This window comes from Phasianus colchicus, chromosome 10, assembly GCF_987193195.1.
Source record: "Phasianus colchicus chromosome 10, bPhaCol1.hap1.1, whole genome shotgun sequence".
Classification (NCBI taxonomy): Eukaryota; Metazoa; Chordata; class Aves; order Galliformes; family Phasianidae; genus Phasianus; species Phasianus colchicus.
The window spans coordinates 4,890,453-4,905,126 of record NC_143445.1 but is presented as its reverse complement, the minus strand read 5'-3'; the positions used below and the strand labels follow the sequence as shown (position 1 = coordinate 4,905,126).

General features: G+C 46.5%; 1 long non-coding RNA gene across 1 annotated transcript; it reads left to right on the top strand.

The window, feature by feature from the left end:
• The first annotated feature begins 10,098 nt into the window (after positions 1-10,098).
• Positions 10,099-12,824, top strand: LOC149916566 (uncharacterized). Its single transcript, XR_016469417.1, has 3 exons — positions 10,099-10,211; positions 11,261-11,462; positions 11,951-12,824. It is a non-coding gene; the product is annotated as an uncharacterized LOC149916566 (long non-coding RNA).
• The last annotated feature ends 1,850 nt before the right edge of the window (positions 12,825-14,674 follow it).

Here is a 14,674-nt window from a genome sequence, read left to right as displayed (position 1 = left end):
TTCCATATGAGGGCCTTGCTATGACTAAACACAGTTTTATAAGTCCCATGGCATCCAGCTATAAATAAGAAGATCAAAGCCTTGACCCTTGGAAACTAACTGTGACCTCATCATTGAGCAACCGTGCCCCAAAGACTGTATTAAGCTGGAAGGGAACATAAATCTAGGAGGAACTAATGAAGACCCCCAGGGCCACCCTTCTCTATAGCTGTCTTGTTAACATGATCTAGGAAAGACAGGGGGCCCTTAAATAAAACAAAAAAAAAACAGAGGTAATAAGTGACTCATCAAAGTCAGGCACAGACAGAGTATTGTCAAGGAGGTGCTGCAGCATGGGATGAAGTATTGCACAGCACAACTTTACAACCCAGCCTCGCTGCCAAAGGGGGCTAGGGAGCAGTTAGCCCTCTAAAGCTTGGGCAACCTTCACGGCCCATGGAAATATGTGCCATTCTTACAGACAATGGAAGGTCCCATCCTGTCACCCATCCCTCTTCTTACTGGCAAGAGCATGCAGACCCCTGCAGGTGGGACTCAAAGCCTTTTGCTGAGGAAGGTGGTGATGACAACCGTGATGGAGGATGGGGTGGCTGCACCAGGACAATGGTTCTGGTGGGGATGCTCCTTGCAGGAAGCCCAGGCAATCAGGACCTGCAGGAACAGCAGGGCAGGACTGGATGCAGCACTGAGCTTCAGGTCCCTAGGCTTGCATGTCCTTGCTCTTGACCTTACAAAATGACTGGCAGATGGATGGGAAAATTGCACAAAACCATAGAGTCGGGTAATGATTTTAAAACTGTTTCCAAGCCTGATGCTTCATCACAGTTCTCAGATGCTACAGAAGAGAATTGTGCTGGCTTTCCAGGTAATGCAGATGCTGATTTCCCCTAAAACTGTATTTTGGCTGCTCACAATGACTTGGTGTCCCAGCTGCCACTGGGGATCCCAATGGCACCAGGAGCCAGGTGGGCTCCCATTGTGCCCATCCGCCAACGAGGACAATGTGCCAGGAACAGATTAAATCTCACATCAGAGACCTCGGGAGCCCTGGTAGCAGCCTGTCCCCCTCACTAATCCTATTCTCTATTAATTTGTTATCCCATTAACACCTTGCACATTTCTTTCTCTCACCACTGCGCTATCCTTAGAGACTGCTGGGGATCCTGTAATATGCTATTTTGTTGTTACGAGTGTAAGCCAGCAAACTCTCCTCATCTTAGCCTAGAAATCCCTTGATAGAAAGAAAGAAAACTGCTGCTTTGTTTCTTTCAATCAATACTATCCATTAAGATCTGTGTCTAACAGCTCCGAGTCCAAGTGAGTAACAGAATGAGCTACCTCCTGCTCTCTTAAACCTTTGGAAACAGTAAATGCTCTTCTGAAAAGAACAATTTGATATTGCAGCCCTGTCTGGACCAGGCGGGGGGGGGGGCAGCTTTCTTCTCTGAGGTTTGAAAACAAAATTGCTCACGATTTTCATAGAGAACCAGAGGGCAGAGAGAAGCATGGAGGGAGCTGAAATGGGGGGTGAGACATCAGCTGGGGTCAGCCTGCCCCCCAATGTCTGTATACCAGTGTGTCAGAATGCACAGGGAGCATGAGGCATAAAATCCCCAGATTGAGCTGTTGGTGGTGGAATCTGTGCAATTTCATGTATTCGGGAGCAGTTCTGTGCATCCACAGCCCCAGTGCTGCTGGGACACAACGAGAGCAAAAGAGCTCAGCCGAAGCCCTGGAGCTCCATTTACAGAGCATCGTGGTCAGATATCTTCTTCTCCTTCCCATCTTCTGGATGTCTGAGTCCAGCAGACACGAAGTTGTCCTTGTGCCTATTAATACTGGTGCAATCAATACCAAGCAATCAAAAGCAGCGCTGATGCTGGTGCTTCTTTTCTCTTGGTGGCCCAGAAGTAATATTTCAGCCGCAAGCAGGGAACTTGGCTTTGAAAGACCGAGTCAGTAGGTTATGGTGGCAAACCCTTTGGGGAATCCCATAAGGAAACCATATATGTAGCCCCCAAGAGCATTGGCAGAGGAACTCTTGGTAGAGTTAGGCAAATACTCATACACTGTGCAGGCATTTGCAACAAAGCATGTCTCCCTGCTGACATTTAAGAGAGAAGATCCATCTAGATATGGGCTAAAAGAGTGATGACAAACGGAGAGAGCTTGGTCCTTAGAAAAACATCCCTGAAGCAGAAACTGCTGCAGCGTTTTGCAAAGCATGGAGCTATGAAATGGTTCTCCTTCCCCACCTGACACCCAGGGTGCATGCCACTGAGTTAGCAGTAACCGAAAGTGCTCCGGGAATGTGATCTGTGTTCATCATTGATTTGAAGGTTCATCAGTTCGCCTCAATGTGATCAATACTTTATTATTCCACCGATCGATCCCTGCTTTGTTTGTGAACTTTACCCAATTGATATACATTAAGAAGTTTAGCAGCATTGATAAGGTTTAAATCAGGAGCTGTAGGTGGAGGAGAAGAGGCTGCTTGTGGCACTGTGGGTCTGAGTACAGCGGGTGGATGCATCTCTATGGGGATGTCAACAGCTCCGTGGTCACAGAATGCCTGGTTAGAGCCAGATCTTGTGCTGGAGTGGGCTCAGGGCTGGGGTGATCCTGTACAGGAGTCTGGCAAAGGAGCAAGATGTCTCTGGGTGAGTCAGAATTGCTGCACTCGGAACCCAAACGTATGCAGTGGCCATGGGAAGGGGTCATGGAGCTCTCACTGCTTTGCCCCTGTAAGCAGGAGCACACTGCTCTGCTTGGTGTTCCCCTGGACATCCTGGGATGTGGAAAGCACTTGGAAAAGATGTGGCTTGGAAGTGAAATCTGGTAGTTTGCTTCATGGCAAGGCATAAATGACCCAACACGAGGAATTTTGCTGCTGCAAGGCAAGCAGCCCCCAGGCCGTGCCCAATAGGTTTAGGTTTCACAGGGTGTATGTTCATCTTTCTCACTATCCCCTCTGCAAACCCAGCATTATCTTTGTTCCCAGCGTTCGTAGAATCATAGAGCACGGAGGTTGGAAAAGACCTTCAAGATCGTCCTCTCCAACCATTGGCATTTCACATGGGGAGAACTCTGTGACTCCCAACCTTACAACAAGCACATGGTTTTCCCTTGACTCCAATGAAGAGCCCCCAACCCCTTCTGCACAGTCCATTTCTGACTTGAAAGGGATCAGAGAGCCTGTCCTCATAGCATACTGATACACAACACATGGCCAGGATTGCTTAAATCCCAGCCTGTGCCATCCTCCTGCATAGTCCTGGGAAGGACATCATCTCCTGGAACACCCTCTTCCCTTTTCCTCTGATGGTTACTGAAGCAGGAGAGAAAAACATCAAGTGGCTTTAGGAAAATAAAACATCTATATTATATGTATTACTGAAAGCATCCTGATTAAAAGCGATTTTATAGCAGGATGCAAACTGCAGCTGGAGTCAGCATCCGAGTTGCTGGCCTCTGCTCTCGCCAAACTACTTGTATATTATTCACAGTTGTAAATTGCTTTGAGATTTCTGGAAGTGGATAAAGCCCCATTTCTCTGCAGTCCTTTTAAACATCCCCGTGTAAAATCTATTAACATTCAAAGGGATGCATGGGGATGAAAGGCTGGGGAAAAAAACATTGCTAAGAGTATGCAATGCCCCAAGCCTCATGCAATTTTACCTGAAAATGAAGCTTTTGTCAGTGTCTTTTCTCCATGGGGCTTTTCCATTCTCCGATGTAATCTGAACATTTTACTATTTGTGTCATTACTGAACAAAAGGGTGAAAATGTGATTTTTTTTTTTTTTAAATTAAAGGGTTGTTCCCCCCCTAATAGAAATGGTAAAAGAATATCAAATTATGACCTGACAAGGCACACTTCTGAAAGAGAATCACCAGAGTACAGCAGATCTATATCTTATCTCTCTATGAAATTGCATGTCTATGCAGCAGCATTGTAACAGGTTTCAGCTGGGCATAAATTCGTAGCATTGCAGGGTCTAAATAGGAAGCTTGTTGGAGCCTAAATTGCGAGTGAACTATGTGCAAAGCCATTTCAATACTAATGAGCCAGTAGTCGCACAGTCACAGAATATCAGCAAGGGGATGGGGTGGTGGGGAGATGTTCTTCCCTTGGCACAGCCCCCAGAGCTGAGCCCCGATTTGGAACTGGGGCAGGGGTGGAAAGAAGATGTGGTTCTGCTTGTCGTCATGGCTAGAGCCTCTTCAGCCCATGCTGGGGCAGGAGATGGGCCCAGTGTTCCTTCTTCATGGGGTGACCACACTTCTTTTTTCACACCTTAAAAGAAAGAAGAAACATATCAAATCCAAGAGAAGCAAAGGTGTTTCTTATTGTAGTTAGGAACCCAATCTTCTCATCAACACTACCTTGGACAGAGCTCTTTATTTTTTTGCCCAGACTACGTGGAACATCTTCAAAGAGCCCAGCATCCACTGGAGGAGCACGGTGCTGATTTACCACACGTGAAATCAGTGCTGCCTGCTCCCAGCGCCGTCTCAAGTCCCAGCGTATTTCTAATTGGTGGGTTTTGTTTTCATTCGCCTTTCCTGATGTATCCTTCGAGTAATTCATTCAGAGAGGAGATATTTTAAGCAAATATTTTTTCGAATGATGGTTGGATTACTTGCTGTAGTGTTCATAAATAGCTGTTCTCGATAACAAGGTTGCATATAGTGTTTAATGGAGAGAGCTGTTGATTTATGGTAGCATTAAGCATGTACGTGAACTTACATTTGAGACTGATAAATACGAGTCCTTAATATGCACATGCATCATTTTTATGTTCCTTTTACAAAGAGGTTTTGAGTTGTGTGCGCATTATAAAATTACACAGAAAAGAATGCCTGTAGTCTGCACGGGAGCCGAGGCCGCTGAGTGGTAATGAAATATACATTTTCTGGTATGCTGTGTGCAGGTTTGCTGTGGGAGCAGTATAAAATTTATGACATCCTGAGCTATTCGTTTTCACGGCTTTCGAGAACTTGGGCCTTGTAAACGCTGTTACCAATCGCAGTCGGAGCAGTTGTTCATTTGCTGCTTTAATTGTTTTCTTAATGACCACGTTTTATTGTTATTGTAATTAGTAAATTAGAGCGTTTTCTGATGATGGGCTCTTTTTCTCCCCAATTCCAGCCTGTTTTCTGTCGGTGAGCTCTCTCCTTGCCCTCTGTGCTGTGTTCTACTTCAGTAGGTGAATTCTGGGGGTGCAGATGATGTCTCTGGGGTAACTGAACTCCTGCCATCTATTGGAAGCTACAGGAAGAGGGGAGAGGTTCCAGCCACTGCTGCAAGATCCAGCCATGGGGCTGGGGAGCCAACCTGCCTAACATTCCCTGCAATGGCTTTCCTGCTGCAGGCACTGAGGTGAGAGTAAAAATGAAGTTTGCTCTCTTTGACTCACAGCAGGGCTGCAAATGATGTTAACTGGGAGGAGTGTATGTTGCTATATGGGAAGGCGGCTGTTAGAGTCACTCCCTGCCCATCCATCTGCTCCTCTCTGAAACACTGCTACTGCATTTTGATTCCACTCCTTCTCTCGCTATTTCTATGTTCCTTCCTTGTTTCTCTCTCTCTTTCTCCCCATTTGGTTCAGTGCAGTGATGTGCGTTTTCTCCTCCCATCCCGCTTCTCCCTGTGTCATCACATCTGGCCTTGCATCATCCTGCTCCAGACATAACACTCCCAGGTGAAGATCTCACCTGAATAAGAAACCAACATTGCTCTCCCTTCCAGGGCACTCAACTCACCCCCATTCCAACAACACTTTCCGTGGATATAAAGAGATGCTTTCTTGCTCCAGCAAAGGCTCTGCTGGATTGGCAGGAGGTGAGTAAGGCATTTGTTGCTGCATCATGTGAAAGTGGACAAACGCTGAGAGGTGAAAATACTATTGCCTGAGTCATATCTTTTTTTCTGGATTTTCTAAGCTTTCCTTCTGCTGCCATTCTTAAAAAACAAAACTATGAGAATCTACATGATTTTCCTCAGGATTTTCAGGTTAAGATGAATGTGCTCTCTTTAATGCCACAGAGAGTTTTGTTGTGATTTCTGACCATCAGTCCTACAACATGTGGACCACACCACTGCTCCCCCTTTAGGGACAATAACAGGGGCTTAGGAATGTGTGTCTCCCCATAAATCCCATCTCCTGAGGTGCATGGGGAGCCCAGAGTGGCTTCCAGAGCCAGGACAGAACGGAAAGTGAATCTGCACCTTTCTCCTTGTGCTGGTTCAGGGTAAGGAAGTTTCCCTGGTTAGCTTGAAGGAAGGGTGCCTGGGCAGTGTGACCCTGAGCTCTCCCACCTTCCTGTCTTGTGCTTCTGTGTTTGCCAGGTTGTAGTATCATTGAACGGCTTGGGTTGGAAGGGACCTCAAAGATCACGGTCGTTGGCTCTTATCATAGAATCATGGAGTCATTTGAGTTGAAAGAGATCTTTAAATGTCAAGTCCAACACCTCTTCAATGAGCATGGACACCTACAGCTCCATCAGGTGCTCAGAGCCCCCCATTCCTGAACTTGAATGTCCCAGGGATGGGCCACCAACCACCTCTCTGGGCGACCTGTGCCGGTGCCTCACCAGCTTTATTGTCAAAAACTTCTTTATATCCAATCTAAATCTCCCCTCTTTTTGTTTGAAAACATTTCCCTTTGGTTTCAAACTTCTCTCCCCTAACCCTGCCTTTCATTTTTTGAATTATTCCCAAGCTCTGTGATTGGGGAATTACCTCTGTGTGCTTCGGCCTTGACTTGGTTTTGATATCTTGCTCCAGGCAATATGGAAGTAGCTGTGAAATGCAATGAGTAAGTACGTTTTTCAGATCTTTTTCAGAAGTACATTATCCCAAAAATATATCATATTTTTTTTAAAACCAAGGACTGGGTTCCAGCTCCCAAAATATACCACAACTTGTCGTTTGAAGAGGACTTTGGAAATGAATGGAGCACTGATCACAATTAGTACAAAGTAATTTAAAATTATTTGAAGGGCTTTCATAACATGAAGTGTTCCAATAATTTGTAATTACTTAATGTTTCACCTGCTCCGAATCCCATTTACTTCCCAAATCAAGCCCTTGAAGGGATTTGAAGTGGCACATTTCAAAATGAACAGGGCAACCTGGAGGAGCTGCTAATTCTAGAAGCACTTGTGGCACTCCTGCATAACAACGAGTTTTTGTTGTTTCAGATGCAATCCCCAAATGGTCACTTGAAGCTTTTCTCCCCAGGCAGGTGGGAAAGGCTTGGGCTAAGGTGGGCTGTCTGAGGGCAAGCAGGACAGGCAATGTATGGCAACCCATGGGAGCAGAGGTCAGTGTGGGCAACATGCACTGGAGACAGCCTCCAAAGGGGGAGAAGCAGATTAAACCCATGAAAAACAATGGAAAAGCACCAAAAAGAAATAGGAACATCCAGGCAGTGCTTTCTCAGAGCTGTGTGAGCCCGGATGTTGCCCCAGAGCTCCCACATCCATCACCACCATGGGCAGGATGGGATGGCATCTGGTCAACCCCTCGGGCATGGCAGCTCCAGGAGGCCATGGTGACACTCAGCTCCCCAGGCTGCCCTCACAAACCCATCCTGCACATTTGGAGAACCTCTTCGCTGATTTCTTCTCCCCTTTCCGCCCATCCCTGGGGAGCAGGAGAGTGGGACTTGTGCAGAGAGATTATCTTGAAGAGTTTTCACTCTGATTTTGAGCATAATCAAAGGGTGAAGCTCACTTGAGGCTGTCAGTTGTTACTCAGCGATGCTGTGCAGGCTGAGCTCATCTTCATTCAGCACAGCACACATCCCCCAGCTGCCCCTACTGCACGAGGCAGACCTCAGTTTTAACCTCTTGTTATACAGGGGGCCCAAAATCAGCAGAAACACCAAGCCGGAGCCAGCAGCAAACCTCCAAACTCAGGACATGGTGGGCACCCAATTGACCATCAACCAGGGATGAGTAATGGCAATACTTGTTACACTGGTGTGAAACACCTCTGGCGAATGGAGGATATTGCACTGGATTGGACACAGCCTTCATGGAAGATGCTGTCTCCAAAGAGCAAACATGTTTTAGCAGTAGGTGTGACAAGAGTGTGGTTTTACTGCTGGATCAGTTACTGTAGAAGAGAAAGATCAAGGTGATACCTGGGTATGGCCTAAGCACACCTGGAAAGCTCCATCCACAGAGCTATGGCTGATACCCATGCAAGGAAGTTCTAGGCACTACCTGCTTTCATAACCAGAAGCAGGTCTGGCAACCCGTAACCCTGGGGTATTGCCTTCTGCCTTAAGGGCAACTTCTGAACAAGGAGGCAGCAGAAACCTACTAAGAAGAAGCTGGAGCTGAAGGATAATGTAGGGCTCATTGTCTCCCCAGCTGCAGGTAATTGGGAAGAGCTGCTATAAGAGAGGGGGCAGTTCTGGGAGATGTGAGCAGGGCTAGGTGCAGGTTGGGAAGGGAAGGGAAGGGAAGGGAAGGGAAGGGAAGGGAAGGGAAGGGAAGGGAAGGGAAGGGAAGGGAAGGGAAGGGAAGGGAAGGGAAGGGAAGGGAAGGGAAGGGAAGGGAAGGGAAGGGAAGGGAAGGGAAGGGAAGGGAAGGGAAGGGCCTTATCTTATGAGGATTTAATGGTGAGGTGTTGGAAGTGAGAGAGAAAAAGGGAAGAGGGACAGCAGGCCTATGTAGATCCAACCTGCAGCACTCCAAGGGGAACTGAGGTGTCCCAACCCTGTCCTGGGGTGAGGATGTGGCTGTTGGATGGGGACACTGGTGCTGTAAGGCTGGGAAGGCTGCAGGGCAAGCTGAACAGCAAACGTGTGATGTGAGCAGTGTGCTGATGGAGGAGCAGCTTGGAAGACAGGGAAGGTATCCCTCTGTCTGTCAGGTGCTGTGTGTCTGTCAGAAATGCTGCAGGGGCTGTCCTCATGGGGAAGGGGCACCCACCAACAGCTGGGGGCTGCTGTGCAGCCATTTCCTTTGGAAAAGGGTTTTACAGACAGGCCTGAGAAGAAAGCTGTAAAGGGAGCAAATGATTCTGCTCTGAAAACTTTATAGGGGATACGTGAATGCTACAGCTAGTTACTGGGCTTTGTTTTTGCTGAATTTTAGAAAAAAAAAAATGAAGCTGCTCGGCTTCAAAGTATATTCTGAGTAAAACTTCTTGCATCGTAAATTATTCTTAGAGAAACCTTACATCAAAGGAAGGCATCTGTGTTTCTAGCTTGAGCGGGAAGGGGAAAAATCCCTCTAATATATTCTCCAACTAAGTTTCAGAGCTGGAGTGAGAACTGGTGTTTTTTTGGTGAGTTCTTGCCTTAATTGAGCTTATCTGGATGGGAGGTTCAAATGGCTGCTTGGAGGTACCAGTCTATGCACAGTATCCTGCATTCCCTTACATCTTTGCAGGGCAACATGGGCTTGCTCGCCTTTCAAAGTGCAACAGATCTCTTATAAAAAAAAAAAAAGAAAAAAAGAAAGGTTAGAGAAATGCTTTTTTGGGGGGAATGCTCTGCTACAGAGCACTTCTCATTGTGTTAATTAGGAGGGGAAATTTGCTCATGCTACCTTTGGGTGTGAGAATAAACTTGATGCTGCCTGGGGCAGGAACTTTGGGTTTTGAAGGCATTGTGCAAGGAGTGAGCTGGGCTGCACGGGAATGCATCCCCACTTGCTGCATGCTGGGGCTCTGCCCTTGGTGCTCCCTGTGCTCGTCTGAGAGCTGTGGCTCCTGCACATGGTTGATGGCTCTTGGCATTGGAAAGGAGCCTGTGGGCTTTGAGCTTTTCAGGGCTGGAAAAGCATAAATTATGGCAATCGAAGGCTGTCTCGTTCTCCATCTCCTCTCCTTCAACAAGAATAATGAAACCTAGCTGAGATGTAGAGTGCAAGCAACTGGGTGGAGAAGTGCTGATGTTTTATGTTGTCCTGAACTGTGTTTGCAGTGCTCTGCCTGTGGGTGATACGTGGGCTTCCTCCTAGCTCACTGTGCATAAGAGCAGAGAAAGGAAGAAGGGAAATGGCTTCAGGCATGTTTGTTTTTTACACTGCTCCTTTCACAGCATGCTCTTTTCTTCGCCTTCAAGAGCCCCTGTGTCTGCCCTGAAATGCAGCGTGGTTGGGAAAGCCAAGGAACTCATGCTGAGCCCATGCCTGAGCAGCATTGCTACAGAGAACTGAGGATTTGTCACCAAGCACCAAATCGATGGGGTAAGCAAAGAAATGGCTCACTTGAGACACAAATGTGCAGGGCAGTGCAGCAGCTCAGCAAACATAGCACAGGCAAGGGCTGGGAAAGCTCCTCCTGTGCTGATGAACCCAACGGTGGTGTGATGCAGGAGAGTAAACTGCCATCTCTCGTTCCCAGCTCAAATGCAAGAGACTTAATGAGTGTGATGAGAGAGGGCAAATATTTACGCTGATGAGCTTGAGTAGGCAAATAAACCAGGCTTTTAACAAATGAGGCAAACATTATGCACAGGCTCTACCTAATTTCAAGGAAAGTTTGTATTTTGGGCCTGGGACTCTAAAGCTGCTCTGTTCGTTCAACAGACTTTGGCAAAATGTGTTGTCAAAGAGCATCAGAAACAAGGACATTCAATTAAGTCTGTGCAAACACCCACATTATTAGTAATCCCAAATTGGGATGGAGAAAGAAAAGGCTTCTCGTTAGCTTTGCAGTCACATTAGATTAAATTTGGCCTCGCTGGCAGGTTGAGACCAACTTTCCTGTTCTTGTTCAGGCCAAGGCACGGTGACTGCCCCACCTCCCTGTGCAGCTGAGCCAATGCCTCACTGTTTCTGAGAAGGAATTATTCCTAATATCCAACCTGATCCTACCCTGGCACAACTCAAGGCCATCACCTCTTGTGTCTATGGACCATGCCAGGGCCAGGCAGGTCAGCCTGCTGCAACCAGAGCTTCAGTTTTGGAGATCCCATCCCAAAGATCCTTCTTGCTCTATCCCAGATGGATGGTAGGTCAAGACGCAGCTCAGCAGCATTTTGGCACAGGCAGCTCCTGCTTGCTGGGACTGCCCAAGCCTGCAGTGCAAACTATTGATCAGCAGGCATTACCAGCTCATTTAAACAGATGGGCTTTTAGGAGTGAATTAAAGGAAGTGTGGAACTAGAAAAGCATGAAAAATGTATATGATTCCTCAAGCTAATCACGGCAATAATGCATGTTTACTGACAAGGCTTTCTTCACGTAGTGAGCAACCTCTATTTATCCAATTTATCCATTTATCTGGAAAGCAGATATCACAGTAAACAACAACTTGGAGGCAAGTCCACTGCCATAAATCAGCATTTTTCTGAGTGCCGAGGAGGACGACAAGCCTTCGTGTGAGAGCTCTGCACCACGAATGGAAATTACTCAGTGCTGACGCCTGAAAGGACACCAGCAGCCCTTGCACTCTGTGCTGAATTTCACTTTGATTTCTACTTCATCTACCAGGCTGTGAGTTAAAAATATTGTCTTCACTTTGTGTTAAGGGAGGAGCGTCTCCCAGCTGAGCCTCTCCATCGCTGGGAGGAAATGCTGGTGTATTCCCATTACTTCTCGTGATATCCTTCACAGTCAAATCACTTCTGATTCTCCTCTCTCAGCTAAGAGACTTCAGTGCTTGTGAAGGCTCTCTGCATTGTGTTGTTCCGGTGAATTATTTTTCCTAGCTGCCAAAATGCGAAGAAATAGAGTGGATGAGGGGTGGAAAAGAGGAAATGAAGACAAAATAAACAAAGAAAATTTGACGTGGTTGCAAAAATATTTAACTTTCTTTGTGTGAAAGGCGTCTGTGTGCTTTAATGTTTCTCATTTCAATGGTGAAAAACAATTTCTTCTTGTAATTAAATGCTTAGATAGAGTTTACATCCAAGTTTGCCTTCCATAAACAGAAAGGGAATTAATGTCTTGCATTAATGCTATTTGTCTCCTTCTTCTTGTAGGTCTGCCTGATGGGAGAGCAGTCTATGACAAAGAGAAGAATCCTGTTTGGGTCAAAAGGATGCATTTTTAGGAATGCAGGTTTCAAGTCCAAGCCTGCTGGTGATCTGTCCTTGCAGTCTCTGTTATGTACTGAAAGATTCATTAAGAAGACATGAGAAAGGGAGAACCAGGATGGGAGATGCGATGAAAAGCCTATTAGTTATCCCAGCAACATGAGACACAGCTCATAGATTGGTTTCCATTCTAAAGAGCAAAACCAAATCCTTCACTTCTTGCCTTTAATGGCGGTGTTGATGGAGACAGCCAACAATTTTCTCTCCTCATCGATTTTGATTATGAATTCTCATCTGGATACGGAGTCCAATTTTTGTAAGAAACATTTTACCCGTGGGACAAGTGGATGTCAGACTGATCTGAGCTCTTCCTCACTGCTGTCCTCTGGGTGCTCTTTGCTCCAGTTAGCTGCCTACAACAGATTTCAAATTAATTGCAGTACCACGGATCAACCTTTCCCTTTTTTTTTTTTTTCTTTTTTTTTTTCCTCCAACATGCTGCCACGTGTCCATGGACAGCCCACGTTTTCTGGTAAGCTTTCTGGCAGCGTTTGAGCCTCACGCTGAACACATGAGAGCATTTAGCAAGCTACATTTCACTACAAAACGTGTTCCTGGGTAGCACTCGCACATAAGCATGTCATTGATGTTCCCCAAGCGCCAGCCTTGGCAGATGTGTAATGGGAGAATGGCTGCTAATGCTCCAGCTTCCCTCCAGGATGCTGCTTGGGCTCAGGGGGGAGCGATGTGGTACATGTGTCAGACTTGCAAGCGTGTGGTGCTGAACCCTGGGTGGTCTGTCCTGAAATGGGAAGAGCTGGGAGACAGTTCTGACTGGGAGCATCTCCTCCCACATGCATGTGTCCAGCAGCCATCACCTGGAGCACTGTGTCCAGATGTGGAGTCCTCAGTATGGGAGAGACATGGACCTGTTGGAGTGCATCCAGAGAAAGGCCACAAAAATGATCCAAGGGATGAAACGCTTCCCTGTGAAGTCAGGCTGAAGGGCTGAGGCTGTTTAGCAGAAGATAAGGCTGCGGGGAGACCTGAGGGCAGCCTGTCAGTGTCAAAAGGGGGCTGAAAGAATGGACAGACTCTTTATTTGGGTCTGTTATGATGGGACAAGGGGAAATGGTTTCAGACTAAAAAGACAGGAGAGTCAGATTGGATATAAGGAAGTTTTTTGTGATAACTGTGGTGAGGCATTGGTACAGGTTGCCCAGAGAGGAGGTGGATGCTCCATCTTTGGACACACTCAAGGTCAGGCTGGACAGAACTCTGAGGACCTGATGGAGCTGTGGGTGTCTCTGTTCATTGCAGGAGAGTTGGGCCAGATGGCCTTTAAGGTTCCTGCCCAACTCAAATGATGACTCTATGATTCTAAGTAGAAAGACAGCTTTGTAAGGTGGTAGGATGGGTATCCTTGGAGGAGCTTCTTGCATATCACATTGTCTATGGGAGGAGGAGAAATCAGTTGTTTTACTTCACTGTTACCTAGCCTCCTTCCATCATCCCAGCCCACGTTGTTTGGCATCCCAGCCCTTATCCCACCTTGTGCCATCTCTTCTTCTGGACCCTTTTCAGTCTGCCCACCACAGACCCTTCCTCCTTCTGCCTTTCCTTCTGCATTGCTTTTCTATCCGGTTACCTCACATCCCCAAGGATCTACCTTCCAGTCACAAACAGATCTCTACAGGAAGGGTGTAAGCTGGCATTTTCAGCAGTTAATGGTTTGGATTAATAAGGGGGGAATTTCCAAGACTCCAACCTCAGCTGCTCTGCCAGACTGTGTGAGGTTTTTCCCTGGGGACACGGAAGCTCCTCAAGGTTGTCAAATTGTTTAAATACGATGAGGAGGAAAGCAAGTTTTTGCTTACTTCACTTTTCAAGGAGAGCTGAAGCCTGCCAGGCACTCGGCCAAGGCAGCCACAGCCCAAAGAATTAAAATCCAGCAAAATCATAAGCGGGTTTTTGTACAGCAGATTGTCAGGAAAATGGAAATAGCAATGTTGGTTCCTGTCCCACATAATAACAAATAGTAATAATTGTATCCCCTATACGTGTTCACATTTGCTTTTTCTCTCTCAGAAACCAGCATTTAAAAAGATAGATTATGAAGATACGTTCAGAAAGTAAGAATTCTGAATGTATTATTATTATATATTATTCATATAATGGCAACACCCTAAGTTGTCTCAGCACTGTGCAGAAAGAGAGGAAGATAAAGCCTCTGGCCCAGGGAAACTTCTAAATGAATGGAAATAAGGTTTGGATCTGTGTGACTGTGTGTGTGTGCGTGTATAATTTTTAAGCATTACTGAAGAAACTGTAGGGGGAAAATTGAATTATACATCAGCTTATTCACCAACAGGAAAAAAAAAAAAAATGGGCAAGCCTGCATGCTCTTGATAACATTTTAATAATTTACAAACTCAAATTTCACCCTGGGAGTGACTTTCATGAGAAGTAAGAAATCCTGTGACTGTAAACACGGCTGGAAGTCAGCGGAAAATCAGGGCAGAAAATCCCCTCTGCATGGGGAAGGGGGATGGCTGGCTTGTGCTGGCTCTGGGGATGGGTGTCCTGTAGGAAGGGATGTTGAGATGGAGCAAAGCACAGGGGCCTTCAGCCCTATGGTTACATTCCTTCTGCCACCTCGTGCCTGTCAGT